At 40.3% G+C, this 17,531-nt stretch overlaps 1 protein-coding gene across 7 annotated transcripts in view; it reads left to right on the forward strand.

Annotated features, from left to right (window-relative positions):
* Arid1b (AT-rich interaction domain 1B) overlaps positions 1-17,531 on the forward strand; it is a 412,777-nt gene that overhangs the window by 56,337 nt on the left and 338,909 nt on the right. The gene's annotated exons all lie outside the window — the stretch shown is intronic.

Below are 17,531 nucleotides of genomic sequence, written 5' to 3' on the forward strand. Positions count from 1 at the left end.
AGAGGATCTGTGAGGGACAAACAATTTGCCCTTTTAAGGAAGTGCAGGAATTTAGTGCCTCAGTGTGGATGATGTTGCCACTGTCACCATCCTCATTGTGGTAGTGATATCTCCTCTCTGGGCCTGATTTCTTATTTGTAAACAGGAAAGATAACAGCTCTGTGCCAGGTCTTATTCCAAGCACCTCCATGCAGGCAGTCTCAGTTAGTTCTTGCGTTCTTCTATTATGGCCATTTTGCAAATAATAATAGTAGCTAATGTTTACGAAGGGCTTACTTAGGCTGTGTGCAGCTCTGTTTGACTTGGATTAACCCACTTGGTCTTCAGGGTGGATTGTTCACATCTCTGACCCAGATGAGGAAACTGAGGGGGGAGGGAGCCTGATGAGGCTGCTCAGATCCATGTGCTTGCTGTGTAGTAGGGCAAGGATTTCAGGTTTGCAGCACCTGAAACTTGAGCTCATGCTAGTGCTGATGTGTGGCTCTGGTGGAACCAGAATGCTTCTCAGCACTGAGGAGAATTCATTTGCGTTTTTAAATAATAAGATTGATGATAATTCAAGTAGCCTAATTTTGGCATCAAGTATTAGTTGCATGGAAAGCCCTTTGTGACCTTTAACATGTTGAAAATTGAATATTATTCACTACTCTCCCACTACTACAAAGTTTTCTGTTAAAATGAAATTCTTTGAATTAAAGTGATTCCCTTTAGAGGTAAACAGTTCGGACGTAAGTTGTGTTTACTCACTTTTAGTTTAACTCAGTAATTGGAATATCTGCTGGGTATACTCTTTTGTATTAGTCACTGGGAAATATCAAGGTGACCCTAACCAGGTCTTTGTTCCCAAAGACCTTGGAGGGGACATTCTATAGAGAGATAGTGGATTGAGTTCAGGTATAGGTTTTTGTCCTTGTGTTACAGGCAAACATGGAGGGACAGTTAGCTGGGTGGGATAATAAGGCGGACCTAGAGGAGGTGTTAGCCTGAATATGTGAAAGTTGATCTTTTGCTTTCAGGTGGATACCATTAACTTACACTTCCGTTTGATTGGCTTTTGCTTTTGGTTCATTGAATTGAGGGACTAAAGGTCTTTGGTTGTTAACATGTTTGTCATAAGACATGTATTAATAACCCGAAGAGAGCTCAAATGCTCCTAGGTACTTAGACTGGAGTGTGCGAAGTGCTGGGTAAAGGCTTGTAGAACTCACACTGGAGCAGCTCCAGCTGAGTGGGCTAGGTAAGAGGGCTTTTTGGAGAAGGTGGCATTAGACTTGGATCTCCTAGTAAGACTTGTGAATACCAGGGAGGGGAATATGCTCTGGGAAGGGGTGGTTCTTTTCTTATAAATTAGCTTCTAAAGGTCTGTGAATTTTACAGAATTCTTTACTAGTTTTGCACAAGGTTATGAAGGTAGAATCGAGTTCAGTGTTGTGTCTGTGTCCACACCCCCTTTCAGGGTGAAGGGGATCTAAAATTTTCCTTTTGCCCTATTCTGGTACTCTGATTGGTCAACTTGGATAGTTAATTGCTGCCTAGAGTCTAGCTGGATTTTATTTATTTATTTGTTTGTTTGTTTATTTATTTATTTGTTTATTTATTTATTGTGTGTGTGTGTGTGTGTGTATGTGTGTGTTTTGGAAGAGAAACTGCCCCTCTATACTTTTGTCCAGCCATCCTCTATGTCCAGGAGGGGCCAATCAAAGCACAGTGAATATTCTTCACATTCATGGATGACTACCATCTTTTGAATAGCCTTTTTATTTTTGAGGAAATGCTCACATTTGAAAGCTCTGCCCCTGTAATTTTGAATTCAGAACTCAAGCATTTTATAGCCTCTCTTACAGTGAGGATAGAATAAGTTGCGGTAGATTCTCTGGGTTAGCTTGACATTGGACTGGGAAGCGCTTTGCTTGTTGCTTATTTCCTGGGCAGAGGTGGAGTCCGCCTGCGGGCTCCCCCCTTTCTCTGACCGGCTTCACGTGTGGGAAGACATCCCTTAATTCTTGGGATGACTCTGGCCTCCTGAAAGCCACATCCTCTGTCTGTGTTCCCTCATTTTGATGGGGGTGCTTCCTTCAGTAGCTCTTTTGAGAGGGTGCAGGCGGGGCGGAGTCCTGCCTTGGAGCGCTCTCACTGAGCGAGCCAGCAGTGGTGTGGAGAGTAGGAACCCCAGGTGGGCAGAGTTTCCCAAAGCCCTGTTGACACCTACTGTGCTCAAATGCTGAGAAGTTCAGGTCCTCACTCTTTGTGTGACTCCTCCAACCCCTGCCCAAACTTTCTGGTGACTTTAAACACTTTTTAACTTTTTATTTCCCTGATTTCTAAAATGTTGCTGGAACCTGGAGTTGGTACTTTTCTTTTTGTAGACCCGTCCAGTGTTAAACGCTGTTCTTGCTTTTTTGGTTGTTGTATGGGGTAGTTTTGGTAATTTTCTCATCTTTATTTTCTTCGTTCTGACTGTCTGGAAATTTATTTGTTGAGTGTTATAAATCCTGAGCTAATCCTTTAATTTTTAAATTTTTAAAAATTTTATCCCTTTTCGTTTGTTTATCTTTGTTGTAGTTTTTGTTCTGTTTCCTGGCAGATACTGTTTTTGTAGTTTCACTTATCAAAAAAAAATTTTTGTTTGCTAAAGTTTCTTCTTTTGTATCATCTTAGTTTTATTTCATGAATTTAATAGTTTATCTCACTGAAAATCAGTTCAGGTTTTTTTTAAGGTATATGTTGAGGGGCTAGGGTTGTGGCTCTACTGTAGTATGCTCGCCTAGCATGCATGAGGCACTGGGTTCGATCCTCGGCATCATACAGAAATAGAAATAGAAAAATAGACATAGAAAAATAGAAATAGAAATAGATCTTGAGTCCACCTAAAACTAAAAAAAATAATAATTTTTTAAAAACAATGATGTATGTCGTGGTCCATATTGTGTTCTTAATTCTACCTGTCTTCCCTGCTGGGGGCTTTCTTGCAGTGTCTTCTGTTTCTCTTTATGAGTGACCACCAAGTTCTAGGAACTGGTAGAAGGTCCTGTGTCCTTGGGCAGTTGTGTCCCCTGGTAGGCTGGATGGTGAGAGGATCTGGATCATTTCATTTGAGGACCTGACTGCATTTCCCTCCCCAGTAACTCATTGTTTGCTCTTGGTGAGAACTTGGGGGCCTCTTGGGTGACCCAATGGGAAATGGTCTGATATACACATTTGTCTTAGTTGACCCTCATCTTCCCTGGGCTCCTGGCCAGCTGCTCCAGGTGGTGTTTCTCTTCTGACTTCTGACAGGATTGGGGTGAGGGATGGAAAGGGGGATCTGAATTACTCCTTAGAGTTTTTATCCAGCCGCTGCCACCCTCTGGTCTTTGGGGTTCTGTGCTTTAATTAGCTTGCTTCTATCCTCTCGCCTAGAACAGATTAAAACTTTAATTATCACTTGTCTATCTGCTTTTCTCCTTCCAAAAAAATTTTGAATTCTTATCTGCTACCATCTCACCTCATGTTTTCTTTGTCCTTATTAATTTATGCTTTTAAAAATTATTTATTTCTGTCATTTTAATGGAGTTCCATGAGATAGTAGAGATAAACTTGAGTATTTAATCTGTTCAGTGGAAATCTCTACAAAGACATTCTTAATAAAGCAGCTCTCTTACCAGCCTGTTGTCCACATGTGGGGTTTCTGCAGTTGCTACCTGGCGACTCACTAGAGTTTCCAGTGGCTCAAGGAATTTGTAGACTAAAAATAAACCTATGAATAAAGGCATGAAGCAGACAACTGGACTGTCTGTGGTTGGCAGGGACCTGGCTGAGATGCTCTGTGAGGCGGGTGGCCTTTGTTTAGATTAGCCAGGAAGCTGTGTGCTTGTAGGCCAGCAGGGGGGGTGGAAGTGGAGGGGGGCGCAGCCAGGGTCTGGAGAGGAGTCCCAGGAAGGGGAACTGAGAGAGAGGCCCTGTGGAGAGGCATGAAGCAGAGGGAAGCAGTTTCTGAGGTTGATTGCAGGGAGAAAAGCTGCAGTAATGAAGTCAAGGCTGATGCTAGTGTTTGAGATTGTAAGGATCCACTGTGTGTGTGCACATTCTGTAATGTGATTATTGCATATCTATAGTGGACGTGGTTCTTGGGAGTGCCCTTTAGGGGTGAAAAAGAGGCAAGTGAAGTAAAATATGTTAAACTCATATTTAGTTTAAAAAAGAAAAGTTTTGCCTTATAAGCAGGTCCAAGCAGATCTGCCTGCCCTGCTGCTGATTTCCAGATGCTGAGGGCAGCAGTACTGCCTCCCACCCCCAATCTGCTAAAGAGCCCAGCGCATGGGACAGGATTGAGGGAAGGGCACTTGTGATTGGAGCCCTGCCTTCTGGCCTCCACCTCGTCCTGCAGTGGGAGCATTGTGTTTTCAAAATTGATATTAAGAATCATGATGGAGGCCTTGGCAGTCCTCAGAGAAAGACGAAGTATTCATTTGAGGCAGAAAATTTAACTAATGTCTATGTTTAAATGTAACTTTTAGCAGTAAAGGATGAAATGAAAAGAACTTTGATTAATACTTATTAACCCAGAAAATTAAGTTACCCATGGTAGTGTAATCCTTAAGCCCGTCAGCATTCAGTGGTAATGTTGCAGTGTTTGGGTTTTATCTATGGAACAGCTTCATGGTATCTATGTGTGGCCAAGTGCCAAGACCAGTGTGAAACTAAAAACAACAACAGCAAATTGTTAGAGTAATTATAGCAAAAGTCAAGTTTGTAGCCTTATGTGTCAGGAATAAGAAATAAGAGTCCAATTTATTTGGCCGGTGTTCGGCGTTCACACTGCTGTTTACATAGCTGTGCATATGGTCTTTGGAAATGAGCGTGCTCCTTCCTCATGACCCATCTACCCACTTCTATCAGCTTTCATAGTGTTATCTTTTATGTCTTCTTTGCCGTTGGAGTCCCAGCCTGTTGGTGAGTAGGATAGCTGGGAAGCAAATCTTACACAGAGACCACCATCCTGGCTGGAGGTTGTTAAGTTTTCTTGTGCATTTTTGGTGCCCTGGTGGTGGCCTGCTCCTTAGGCCCCCTTAAGTTAAAAATACTGGGTGTGTGGTCTTGCCAGCTGGCACGGGGCCAGGCTTTTTATAGCCTTGTCTGGCCTGGGAATGGAGCTCCGCGCAGGGAGGTGCAGAGGGGCTTCTCTGGCAGGGTAGGCCAGCGTGTGGGGCGGCCCTGCTGCCTTGCCAAGTCCTAGCTCCGTCATGATAAATAAATAAGAGTCATCTGATGCCAACCCTTCACCCGTATCTTTTGGTAAGATATTTGTGACTACAACTAAGGAGCACAACTTTATTAAGTAAAATTTCCCATTATTTTTGAAGGCTGTTGTACCATCTGCTAGGGAGAAACTTCGTGGCCTAAGTATTTATACTTTAATTAATGGAGCACCAGCTTTCTGTAGAAGCATATTTATTAAATGTCAACAATTTGGGGACATTCAGTCTTCATTTTTGGTCTTTTGTGTCCAGTGGAATTTTCCTGAAATTATGTCCAGAATTTTCTTGGGATTATGTGTCCTATTTTTTATTTCAAATTGTTGCTTAGATTCTTGTGAATAGGAAGAAGAAAGATTCATTTGTTACCATAGTGTTTTCCCCGCCTCCTCTAGCAGTACCTAGAAAACCAATTTTGTTTCCTTTTTTCCCTACCCATTTTCCTGGATGTTGTTTTATATAGTCAAACTGTAGGATTGCTTTGTTTTATTACTAACCATCCTTAAGGAATTTGGTAAAAGTGAGGAATAATGTTACAGAATTTTCATTATAAATAATTTTTAGGTCATGCCCTACAGTCAGTCAGTCAAGATGTATGACCCAGTGCTGACTTTAAATGATGTTAAACAGTGCAGCCATAGTTAATTCATAGAGGGAGGTGTCTGCATTTATGTGGTCTTAGAGTCAAGTTTAAACATCTCCTGTGTAAATTGTTTCTGTCTTTGCATGTTTTTCTGTCCTGAAGAGCAGGCAGTCAGATTAAATTTCTCTCTGCTCTCTTACTCGTGGCTCGATGGAAGGGGAAAAAGACAAATATTTGTGTGGGCTTTGAGGGGAGGGGAGATTTTTTTTTTTTTTTTTTAAAGCTCTTAAGGAGCGTAGTGGGTAAGCCAATTGTCACAGTTGGGTGGATCTCAAGGAAGGGAAACCGTATCATTGGCCCTGACACTGATTACTGAAGGACAGTTGTTCACTTTCTCCCCTAGATTAAAAAAAGGCGTGAGGGCACCTTTATGCCCCTATGCTTGCCGAAACCCCCGGCTGTCTTTGTGAACACTCTAGTGGTGTTTTTCCCCAAGGTGGTGTCCGCTAGAGCTTGAAGTCCTCTTGCATGGCTCTCTTTGAACTTGACACAGGACTGCTCACCATGGGCAAGGGAGTATTTTGCTCACATGAATTTAAGTTGACATGGGGGCAGCTGGACCAGTGTGTGCACAACACTGTCCACTGTCCTTCCGTTTTCTCTGAAAATAGAGAAGATCGGACAGAGATGTAGAAGGTCTTAAGAGTTTGGAGACAAATTCATTAGACTCTTGTGAACTGGTCAGTATGCTTCTGTATATTTTTATTACGGCATTTGGAGTGATTTTTTGTACTCCTGCATTCTTATTTAGGACTGAACTTTCACAAGAAATCATATAGATATTTCTCTTTTTGAGGACCTGTTTCTAAAATATAAGTGGCTTTGACAAATTGTGAATTCCTAATTTTGTAGAATGGGAAAAACATTAAACTGCCTCCCCCCCATTTTAAGATCTTTATATTCATAACTTCAAGGGGGTTGCTGAGGTACTAAATAAGGAACCATCTCTAAATGGTGCTATTGGATGGTGTTGTTTTAAATAAATGAAGTACATAGAACTATAAACAGACTTGATTTATTTCCAGATAAATAGTGAACTCTGCATTTGTTGGGGAATGAGAGAATAATTCTATTTTCTTCCCATTTTCTGACTACAAAGTACTACTTGTAAAAGATTTAAAAATATTGAAGTGCCTAATGCAGAAAGTAAAAGGCTAAAATTCTCAGAAATCCTACGTCTCAGAGAAGTCTGCTTTATATACTTTCTGATGAGGTTTTAAATGAGATGATATAGTATTACACATATTTTTCTGCAACTTTCTTTGCTCACTTAATATATATTAGATATTTTTGTGACTTTTCATTATCTATACTTAGATGATGCGCACATTATTCCTTTGTGTGAATCCATTATCATTTAATTAACCAGATTTCTGGTTGTGGGATGTTTTGATTGATTCCAGTGTATGACAGACAAATGATGTTGCAAAATGCCCTCCAATGGTTGTTCTAGGTATTGTGAGAGCATTTCTTTAAGGTAAATTCCTGGAAGTACTCTAGAAAGGTCAGAAGGTCAGGATCACTTATCCTGTAATAGGAGAAAATAATCAGAATTGAAGAATCCAATTTCAGGGAGTTTCGTGCCTTTTAAAAAGTACTTTTTTCCTATGTCATTAAAAAATTAGGACTCTAGTAAAACTGTAATTTTGAGGGAAAAATTTTCTTGGGATTAATTTATATTTGGAAATGGAGATTTGTCATTTAGATTTTGATCTACCTGTGGAAAACCTGAAGAATTTAAACATTTTAAGCTTGGCTTGCGTTTCATAATGGATGGTGAATAGAATGGAATGATAAGCACAGTCCAGTGGTTGTGAACATTATTTCCTCTTGGTTCATAATCTGCATGCTGTAAATCTTAGGAAACTTCTTTGAGTTTATTCTTTTCCTTTGAACTCTTGTGGATTTTGTAGTTAAAACTATAACCAGATTAAATTCAGAAAGTAGATAATGTCCTTTGGCTAATTGTTACAGAACTCTGTCAAGTGCAAAGTGCCTAACAAAGTATGGGAAAGTTTCTGCCCTCAGGCAGTTGGGGATTTGATAAGAGTTTTAGACTGGAGTGTCTGGATGGATGAAAAGTAATGTAAGGCAGAATAGGTCAATGGGGGGCTGGGGATGTGGCTCAAGCGGTAGCACGCTCGCCTGGCATACGTGTGGCCCGGGTTCGATCTTCAGCACCACATACAAACAAAGATGTTGTGTCCGCCAATAACTAAAAAATAAATATTAAAAAATTCTCTCTCTCTCTCTTTAAAAAAAAAAAAAAAAAAGGTCAATGGAAGCCCTGTGATCATTCCTTACACTGAACTGGAAAGTATAGTAATGTTTAATAATCATGAAGTGGTTCCTCATTGCAATTAGTGTAATCTCACAGATAAATACTTAATGCACAGAAAGTTTTAAAATATTTTTTCACTCTGAAAAATTGAAGTTAGGTCTAATGTTATTTCATAATTCTTCTGGATAGGAAGAATTGTATATCTAAATTTTACCAACTACTGACCTGGTTGAAGACGTCAAACCTATTTATCATCCCTCCTTTTGGAGCCACATCAAACTTAAAAACGGGGAAGGAAAATGCCTTAAATATATTTTCCCTCTGACAGGAGAAAGAAAAGTTGTTTACAGTAAAATGGCCAGGTAATATAAAAGAGCATAAAGGTACAAAAATTCCCTTTCAGTCCTTCCACCCAGAGGTGATTGCTGATAACAGTATTGTACAAAGCTCCAGAACTTTGCATATCTGTTAAGTAAGTGTTTATTAACAGCACTAGTCTTTGCTTTATACATTCTCTTTGCAGTCATTTATTTCATGTTGAAATTCACAGGCTTTGGCTTTTTGAGCACTCCTGCTGCACACAGAGAAAACATGCATGAGGGCAAACTTGAGTACAGAGAAAACCTGCGTCTGCCAGTGTTCAGGGGCCCTTCCAGGTGGGTTGGGCCGCTCCAGGTCTTCACGGAGTTGAGGTGCAGTCTCCAGGGCTAGACTGACAGAAAAGATACCCTATTTGTTCTCCAATCATGCAGGATTTAACTTGTCCCTTACTCATTTGGCAGCCTCTCCTTGCTGGTTTGCTTTGGACACTCCTATGTTTAATTGTCTATTGAAGAAATAACAATAAAGTGTACATTATTTAATAGGAGCCCCCGCCCCAAGATTTCCCCACCTTTGTTGGTGAATTGTGCTCCTTGTGAAGGCTGTGGATCTGGGTCATTACAGGTCTCCCCTTTCTTGGAGCTGTAACTGTCGATTGTTCTGCTGTTTCAGACCTGGCTGTCTTTGATGTACAAGCTTTAGGCTATAGGGTGTCAGGAGTGGGTTTGAACTGGGCCTGCACATTGTACTGTGGAATTCTGCAAAGATCTTTAAAGTAACTATCTGCATTCAAATGACTAAGTAGAGTAAACTTTTTACTAGCAAGGTTAATTTCTTTGACTATTTATTGGTCAAGCTCTTCACATAGAAGAATTAAAATAATGAAAAAGCCTACTGCATGTTTAGAACTGATTTGGCTCTTTAAGAGATTCTGAGCTTGAATACAGCTAGCCAAATGGTCTTTAGCAAAACTGACAGGCAGTAAATGGATCCCTGTGGGCTGTGGCTTGAATCAGACTACAATTCTTTAAAGGTATGAGGTACTGTTGTTGGGCTGGCCTAGAAAAGGGGTACTTTCAGTTGTGCAGATACTTGTTATTTACATAACTTTCCCCAGTCAGGAAAGAAATATCTCTGGCATAAGCATATAGGGCTTTGAATCTGAATATTCTGTTCAAACTGCAGACAAGTTTATAAATTTTAGTTGTTTTGTGTTTCAGTCTCTTTTAATTAAAAAAAAAAAAAACAAAGCAAAACAAAACAGCCAGTGATTTAGACTTTCATTAATTCAGCAGTTTCATTAAAAAATTATTCTTCTAAGCCTGTTGCTTCTCTACCAAATAGAAGGATGTAATTTTTCCTTTGAGCTCTCAACATTTTTTTCTGGAACCCATATTTTACCAGTATTGACCACAAGGAAACTTATTAAGACCAACTCAGAGGATTATGCAGAATATTAAACTACTGTGTAATCACACTGACGGCTCTGTGAGGAGCTCCTAACTTGTGCTACATTTTCTCACGCTCTGGAGCTGTGCTGGGCTGTGCCCTCCAGGTACAAGACTGGAAGTAGGATCCTTTCTTTCCTTTTTTTTGGTACTGGGGATTGAACTCAGGGGCTCTCAACTACTGAGCCGTATCCCCAGCCCTATTTTGTATTTTAGAGACAGGGTCTCACTGAGTTGCTTAGTGCCTTGCCTTTGCTAAGGCTGGCTTTGAACCTGCGATCCTCCTGTCTCAGCCTCCTGAGCCACTGGGATTACCGGTGTGTGCCGCTATGCCTGGCTTTGGTATGGTTTTGACACTTCCTATTTCTTCCTCCCTCATTTACTAGGGGGAACACAGAGGTTTATCAAACAGGCAGGTTTAAAGACTCAAACCTTCCCATTTGCCTGGTGAGCTTGCCGTAAAATGGAGTGGGATTCTGTTAGGAGAAGAGGGACGGTGCCTAGAAAGTGGTATTTCCTGACGAGTGTACCCTGTGCCTCACAGGCAGCCAGAGTGTGGCACAGGGTGCTGCTTTTCTAATCTTACAGAGCTCAAGCACTGGATTAAGAATTGGAGCTTCAGAATTGTAGGCTTAACTCTCTGCTGTAAATCTTAGTTGACACATTGGGATGTAACACTTAAGTGTGCCTATATTGAAATGTGCTGTAAGTCTAGATAAAAGTCTATGCAAAGGTGATTGGGAAACTTTGTTGTAGTCTTTAAAACAATCTTGTTATTTTTAAACTCAGGGTTCTAGGATTCTCCTAGGAACGAGCTTCATTTCCACCTTGGGCAATGATAATGGATCCTAGGGTAGGGCTAGGCCTCTGAACTAGACCTTTCAGGGAGGCCAAGGTCTACCCCAGGGTAATCCTGTAAATTGGGGTGGGGCAGAGCTGGAGACTGCTGGAGGCTTACTTCTTTTCCTTCCATTTAGGCCTTTTGTGGTAGAAGAGGCTGCAGGATGCGGGAAAGGCTCTTTGTTTCCTTGGGTTGGCTGCGTGGCTTCTCTTGTCCCGTATTCTCATTTTAGGACACAGTACTCTTTATTTGCTTTTGAGTTTTCAGGCTCAATCTTTTTATTTTTTAATTATTTTTGGTACTGGGGATTGAACCCAGGGCCACTTACACCCTGAGCTATGCCCCAAGCTCTTTTTTGTAATTTATTAGAGACAGGATCTCACTGAGTTGCTAAGTGCCTTTGCTAAGTTGCTGAGACTGACTTTGAACTCATGATCCTTCTGTTTCAGGTTCATCTTTAACGACTGAGAGATGGTTTCTGCGTCTGTGAAATGGGTCTGATAGTATTACTTACCTCCATAGGTTTTTTATGAGGGTTAATGAGATGGTCCATATAAAGAATTTAATGAAAACCCCAATTTTTTTTTGTGTGTGTGTGGGAATGGTATGAGGGTTTTTGCAAAACATTGTTCTTCAGTGAGTTGTGAATTGTGACATTAACAGTTTTCTTCATGAACCAACTAGCTAAATAGTAGACACTCCCAACCCCTTCTTCCTCCTCCTCTTTGGATTGAGCTCAGTTGTTGTTGTGAACTAAAATGAGCTTGAAATAATGGCTCTTTGCTTTTGAGTGACTATTGACTTTTATTGGGGGATTTTCTTTGTCATTCAGAAAATTAAGGTTCTTTAGGATCCATAATCGGAGCAGTTTAGGAAGCTTTGGGAGCTGAGAGGCATGGGTAGGGGTGGGAAGAGGGAATGTTTGGTCATTCCTCTCTGACCTAGGACCCAGGGGACCCAAGGGACGTCTTAGGGCAGTTCTCAAAATTGACAGGATTGTCTCAGGACTGAGGAGATCCAGACTATTCCATGGTGCATTAGATCCTGTTGATGTAAATGAGTGAGAAAAATACATTCCCACCCCAGGGATCCAGTTAATGTTGAATCGTATTGGTCTCTGGGTATCAACTAACAGGGTAGTCTTCGGTTGTTGTATCTGAAATGTATAGGGCACGGATGAAACAGTAAAAGATTTGGGGAGGTTTTAGTATATTGAGGATTCATTTCTTTTGCATAAATGTTATAACACATTAACTGCTTTAATAACCATGTTTTTGTTTTAATTATTTATGGTAATCAGAATAAATGAACAAATGTGTTAGTCTGTAACATGGGTTTCTGTTTGTTTTGCTTATTTTTTCAGCTAATTGCTAGGCAGTTTTTGTCCAGTTGGCCATTGATAGACCTTTTGTAATAAACTATCAGTTTGGGATAGTTGGGCATGGTGTAGATGCTCATCATATATACTGGGATATATTCCATTTAAGGTAAAATCCAAGCTGTAGCGACTTCACCAGTGTCATTTTACATTAACACAAAGAAACAATGAACATGTATCAAAGTGTCCAGTTTGTAATATTTAAATTACTCTGAAGAATTAGCAATAAATTTCCAAGGGTTATAGATGACACTTTTTTAAAAAAATATTTTTTTTCTGGTTGTTGATGGACCTTTATTTTATTTATTTATGTATGGTGCTGAGAATCGAACCCAGTGCCTTACACATGCTAGGCAAGTGCTCTACCACTGAGCTTCAGCCCCAGATGATACTTTTTTTTTTTGGTACTGGGTATTGAACCCAAGGATGCTTAACCACTGAGCCACATCCCCAGGCCTTTTTTATATTTTTATTTAGAGACAGGGTTTCTAGAGTCTCCAGGGTCTCGCAGAGTTGCTTAGGGCCTTGCTGAGTTGCTGAGACTGGCTTTGAACTCATGATCTTCCTGCTTCATCCTTCCAAACTGTTGGGATTATAGGTGTATGCTACCACGTCCGGCCCTAGATATTTTTAAAGCTTGTTAACAAGAGGATTCGCTCTTTGAATTTCAGAGGCTTGGAAATCAGCCAGAATTTAACACCAAGAATGGACACTGGGGGCTGGTGTTGTGCCTCAGCAGTAGAACGCTTGCGTAGTATGTGTGAGGCACTGGGTTCGATCCTCAGTGCTACATAAAAGTAGATAAATAAAATAACGGCGTTGTATCCATTTATGACATGAAAAAAAAAGTGGACATTAGCTGCAAAAATGCTGTTGTGTTCCAGGAAGCTCAGGCTCACTTTCTGCCAAGCGTGGGCATGTCTCGGGGGAAAGTGTGCTGTGCTAGGCACAGTGTGAGGCCACAGGAGGCTGGCGGGCCATCCACTGCTATGTTCTACGTGGTGCCAGAAGACATGCCTGCTTTTATGTTAGTTTTTCTGTTTTAACAAAATATCATGGTTTAGGTAGCATTTCTAACAAGAGTTGTAAAATAATCATTTTGTAATTATATTAAGATGAAATATTTATAATCAAGTCAAACAGTATGTTCATTGTATGAACTGGTTGAAACAATGAAATTTTAAGTTCATGAAAATAGTCCATGGATTTGAATGGAGCCCCAAATCTGTTGTATGTGTGTTTTCATCTGTTTAAGATCCCACAGTTAAAGATGGGGCTGTGTAATCCATTGATTTACATTAGAGAGGGAGCTCTGGGATAGAGGAACCAGCTGGTTACTCCCTTCTTCAAGAGGTCCTCAGAGATGTTGTGGCACTTTTATGAAAAAGACAATCAGTGAAACACCAATGTGAGAATAAGATTACAGCGTTTTGGTCTCCATGATAAAAATTTTAAGGGCAGATTTAGTTATATAAAAACTGTTTTCACCTGGTGTGACAATAGCTCTGTTCCTATTGGAAGACAGTGAGCTCTAGAGTTCTGGATCCTGGGTTTCATATAGGGATTTTGTGGGGACAGACTGTGTTCAGGCCACAGAACAACATTTGGTGCCTGGTGTTCACCCAGACACCCTCTTCCGGGTTCTGTTTGGAAAGATGTGTTTAAACAAACACATGCCACTCTGTGATTGCATAGGACCACAAATATGTGCGCGCGCGCACACACACACGATCTTTCTTTGACATGTGTGAGATGATGCTATGTCGTGCACTTTTTAAGATGCATTGAATAATGATAATATAAACTTACTGATGCCCTCAGTGTGCCACATGCTACTTTTAGCTTTTATATACATCATTCAAATTCATAGGAATTCTATGAGGGATATGCGGTTAACCTCATTTTATTTAGGTGATGAAACTAAGGCAGGGGAAAGAATCGGTAACTTTCCCAAGTGTTTCTAGTAGAGAAGCTGGAATTGAATCCAGTCAGCATAATTCCAGACTGTTGTCTTAACCACTGGGCTATGGCTGACTCTTCACCATTAATCATTTCATCTTATTCTGATAAGAACACTTGTGTTTGTCTTGTTCTCTTGTATCCACATGTTTATGTACATGTGTTATGGCCTGTTGCACTATGTGTGTGTGTGTGCATATATCTTCATGCATAAAAATAAGTGAAATCAGATTTTTAAAATACTTAAATACTTAGACCTAGTAAACCTGTGGCCTTTGATGAATTGCAGAATTCATTGTCCATATTTTGTTGAAACTGTGGTATAAAAATGTGAAGAGGAAGAAAAAAAAGCTGGAGAAGTGATGATCCTGCAGTTGCTAACTTGGGCAGCAGGAGGTTGGGGTCCTAGTGGTCCAAGGCTGGAATGGTCTCTGGCCTTATGCTTCACTGCAAGGTCAGAGGGTCCAGAAAGAGCCGTGGTTGGGCTTATGGGAAGCCTGTGGTAATGATTTTGCTTGAGGCAAACTGGCATTTCTTGTCTGGGGCTTGCTTGAAGTATCATGAGAAATCAAACCAACAAATCAAACCAATAGCGAGGTTTGTGTGGTTGCTAGGTGTTTTTAGATTAGTAATTCCAGTTGAACAGCATAATGGCCCTGTTTTGGTGCTGGGAGATCACTGTTCCAGATGAGGAAGTTGAGGCTTAGGGTTGACATTCCCAAGATTACATAGTTTTGAAGTGTCAGAAGCTGATTCTTGGTTTTATGATGACAAAACCACATTCCCTGTTTCTGTCATCTACAGTTTCAGAAGAGTCATAGAGTCCTGACCCCTCCTGTGTGAAGACAGTGTGAGGCCCTCTCAAAGCTGAAATGCTAGGCATTTACCATTGGACAGGAAGGACAGGGGGCCCAGTGGGTAGAAGCAGAGGCCTTGGTCTGGGTGCAAACTTCTGGAAACTTCTGGAAAAGCCATCTTTCCCGGGAACATTGTCATTTATTGGTGTCTCTGGGCTAACCACAGGAAAGAAGGCTTTTGTGAAATTCCTGTTTGGATTGGAAATTCTAGGTGGAGCTGGAGTTGGAAGCGGGACTATAGAGCCATGACCAAGGTGCTGGTCCCCTGCCTGGGACTGCTTTCAGTTCCTACTGTTGTTGGTTGGAAGAGACAAGCAAATAGCTTTCTGTTCCTTTTAAGTAGAACAGGAGTCAGTTTTGCATTTGAAATATAAATGTACCAAATGTGTCTTAATTGTTTTCCTTTTTGTTACCCTTTAAATTGTGGCCTTAACCCTGATGTTAAACTCTGCTGGCGAGCCCCCTCAGCATGGCCGAGCATCACTCATAGTTCCCACATGGCCACTGAGTTTGAGTTTGAGTTTGAGAAGTGTCTTCTTCCTTTATGAGTTGATATTCATTGTTCAGTTACTTGCATAGTATTTAGATTTCTAGTTTTAAAAAAATTCCAGTGTTTACTGGTATGCTATAGTGTAAATGTGAAAAGGAACCTTGAAAATTTAATTATCTTATAATTCATATATCAGCATTTTATACGGAGCGATGCTCCCAGCACTTCCCTATCTCTGTGTTAACTAGAACTAAAGTTTTTCTAAATTAAAAACTGTAGGTTGCAAAACATGTGTTTTTTTTGCATGTGCAGTTATTTCTTTATCACCGAGTTGTCCTTCCAAGAAGCCTCATCTCAGTGTGCTTGAAAATTACCATCTGCTCTTTGCAAGTTTGGAGGGGCACAGAAAGACTAAGGTGAAAAGCTGTCACTTCTAATATCTTCACTCAAACTTTCACACCCTTCTTGTCTACTTACATAATTGCATGCAGCAGGAGTTATTTCACTATTTGGTATTGTCCTTATTGAAGAGAGAAAGAGGCAGGCAGGCAAAGAGAGGACCAGAAGTGGGATGAATATGAAGAAACACCTCTTCTTGTATAGTCATTTTCTTATTCAGAATTCATGTTCTTAAACATTTTAATAATGTATTCTCAGATTTTTTTTTCTAAAGTTTGTATGGCATATTTAGTGATTTAATAGTTCTTTATAATTTTATTTGATGTTCAGAATTTAGTATAACAAATTTATTATAATATTGGAAGGGTTTTGAATTGCTTACATAATTTATGTTTATAATGTCCTCTTTTAAACTTAAAAATTGATCTATTATGGTTTTGATTAGAATTAACAGCCATAACAGGATTTGGAAATGAGAAATGACGGAAGCCTGTTAGTGTAAACTGCCAATAATTTCTAATAGTCAGGAACAAGAAGACCATTAAAAAGTTGGATTTATGCCAATAAAAAGGTACGAAGGTAAAGGGATGGGGTTACTGTCATCCAGAGTTGTAAATTTTGATCTCCCTGCCAGTTAACCTCGTAACACCCATATTCAGCTGAGGACAACATTCACCTACTTTTTCATTTACTTGGGATGGTTGTAAGAGAAGAAAAGAATTTGTTTTTTTCTTGGTAAAATGGTGGTCCTAATTTGTATTTAGTGGACCCTTCAGTAATATTACAATGAAATATTACTTAGTTAAGGTGTAGACAATTGATTTGAGGAAGAGCATTCTGTGTGTTTCACCATTAGAACATACACCATACTTTTTTCTAGCTTGAGAAAATCTGTATCTTTTAGGAAAAGTCTTAGGTCTGTTTAAGCAAACCCTTTTATTCCATGGTTACTTGCATTTTGTGCAATCAACATTCTTAGAATTTCTATAATGTGATGAAGATTTGGTTTAGAAAAAGACATACATTCTAGGCCCTCAGAGAACAGTATTCGGAGAGACACAAAGCCTTACCTAGTGTGATAAGTAGTAGAATGGAGAAATGCGAAAAGAGCCATGGGATCACAGGGAGGGAGATGCTGATTCTACAAATGCAAATTGTACAAATTCTACTTATGGGAAAGGTGGGTGTGCCAGCTTTCCATTGCTGTAGCAAGTGCTTAGGATAAATCAGCTTAAAAAGAGGAAGGGTTTATGTTGGCTTATGGGTTTTAAAGTTTCAATGCATTGTTGGTTGGCCTGTTGCTTGGCCTGTGTGCTCACTTTGTGGCATCTGGGAAGCGGAGGCTGGGGTGGAGGTGGGGGCAGGTGCGGTCCCAGTATCCTTCAGGGTGCATCCATAGTGACTTAAATCCTTCTTCCTGGGCCCACCTCCTATAGGTTCCACCATCTCCTACCCATAGGTTGGGAACTGAGCCTTTAACACACGGACCTCTGGGGGACTCTCCTCAAAACCAAAGCAGTAGGTGACAGATGACTTGGGTTTTAACAAAGGAATAACAGAACTCTGTGTATGTATTGGGGCAGGCATATTTCTGACAGTGGACACAGATGATCCAGTTTTCTGTGATCCATAACAATGGTATGTGATGAAGAGTAACTCTGAGAACATGGTATAGATTTG

Source organism: Marmota monax, unplaced genomic scaffold, assembly GCF_021218885.2.
Source record: "Marmota monax isolate L192 unplaced genomic scaffold, Marmota_monax_Labrador192_F-V1.1 WCK01_AAM20220418_F8-fsc00164, whole genome shotgun sequence".
Taxonomy (NCBI): domain Eukaryota; kingdom Metazoa; phylum Chordata; class Mammalia; order Rodentia; family Sciuridae; genus Marmota; species Marmota monax.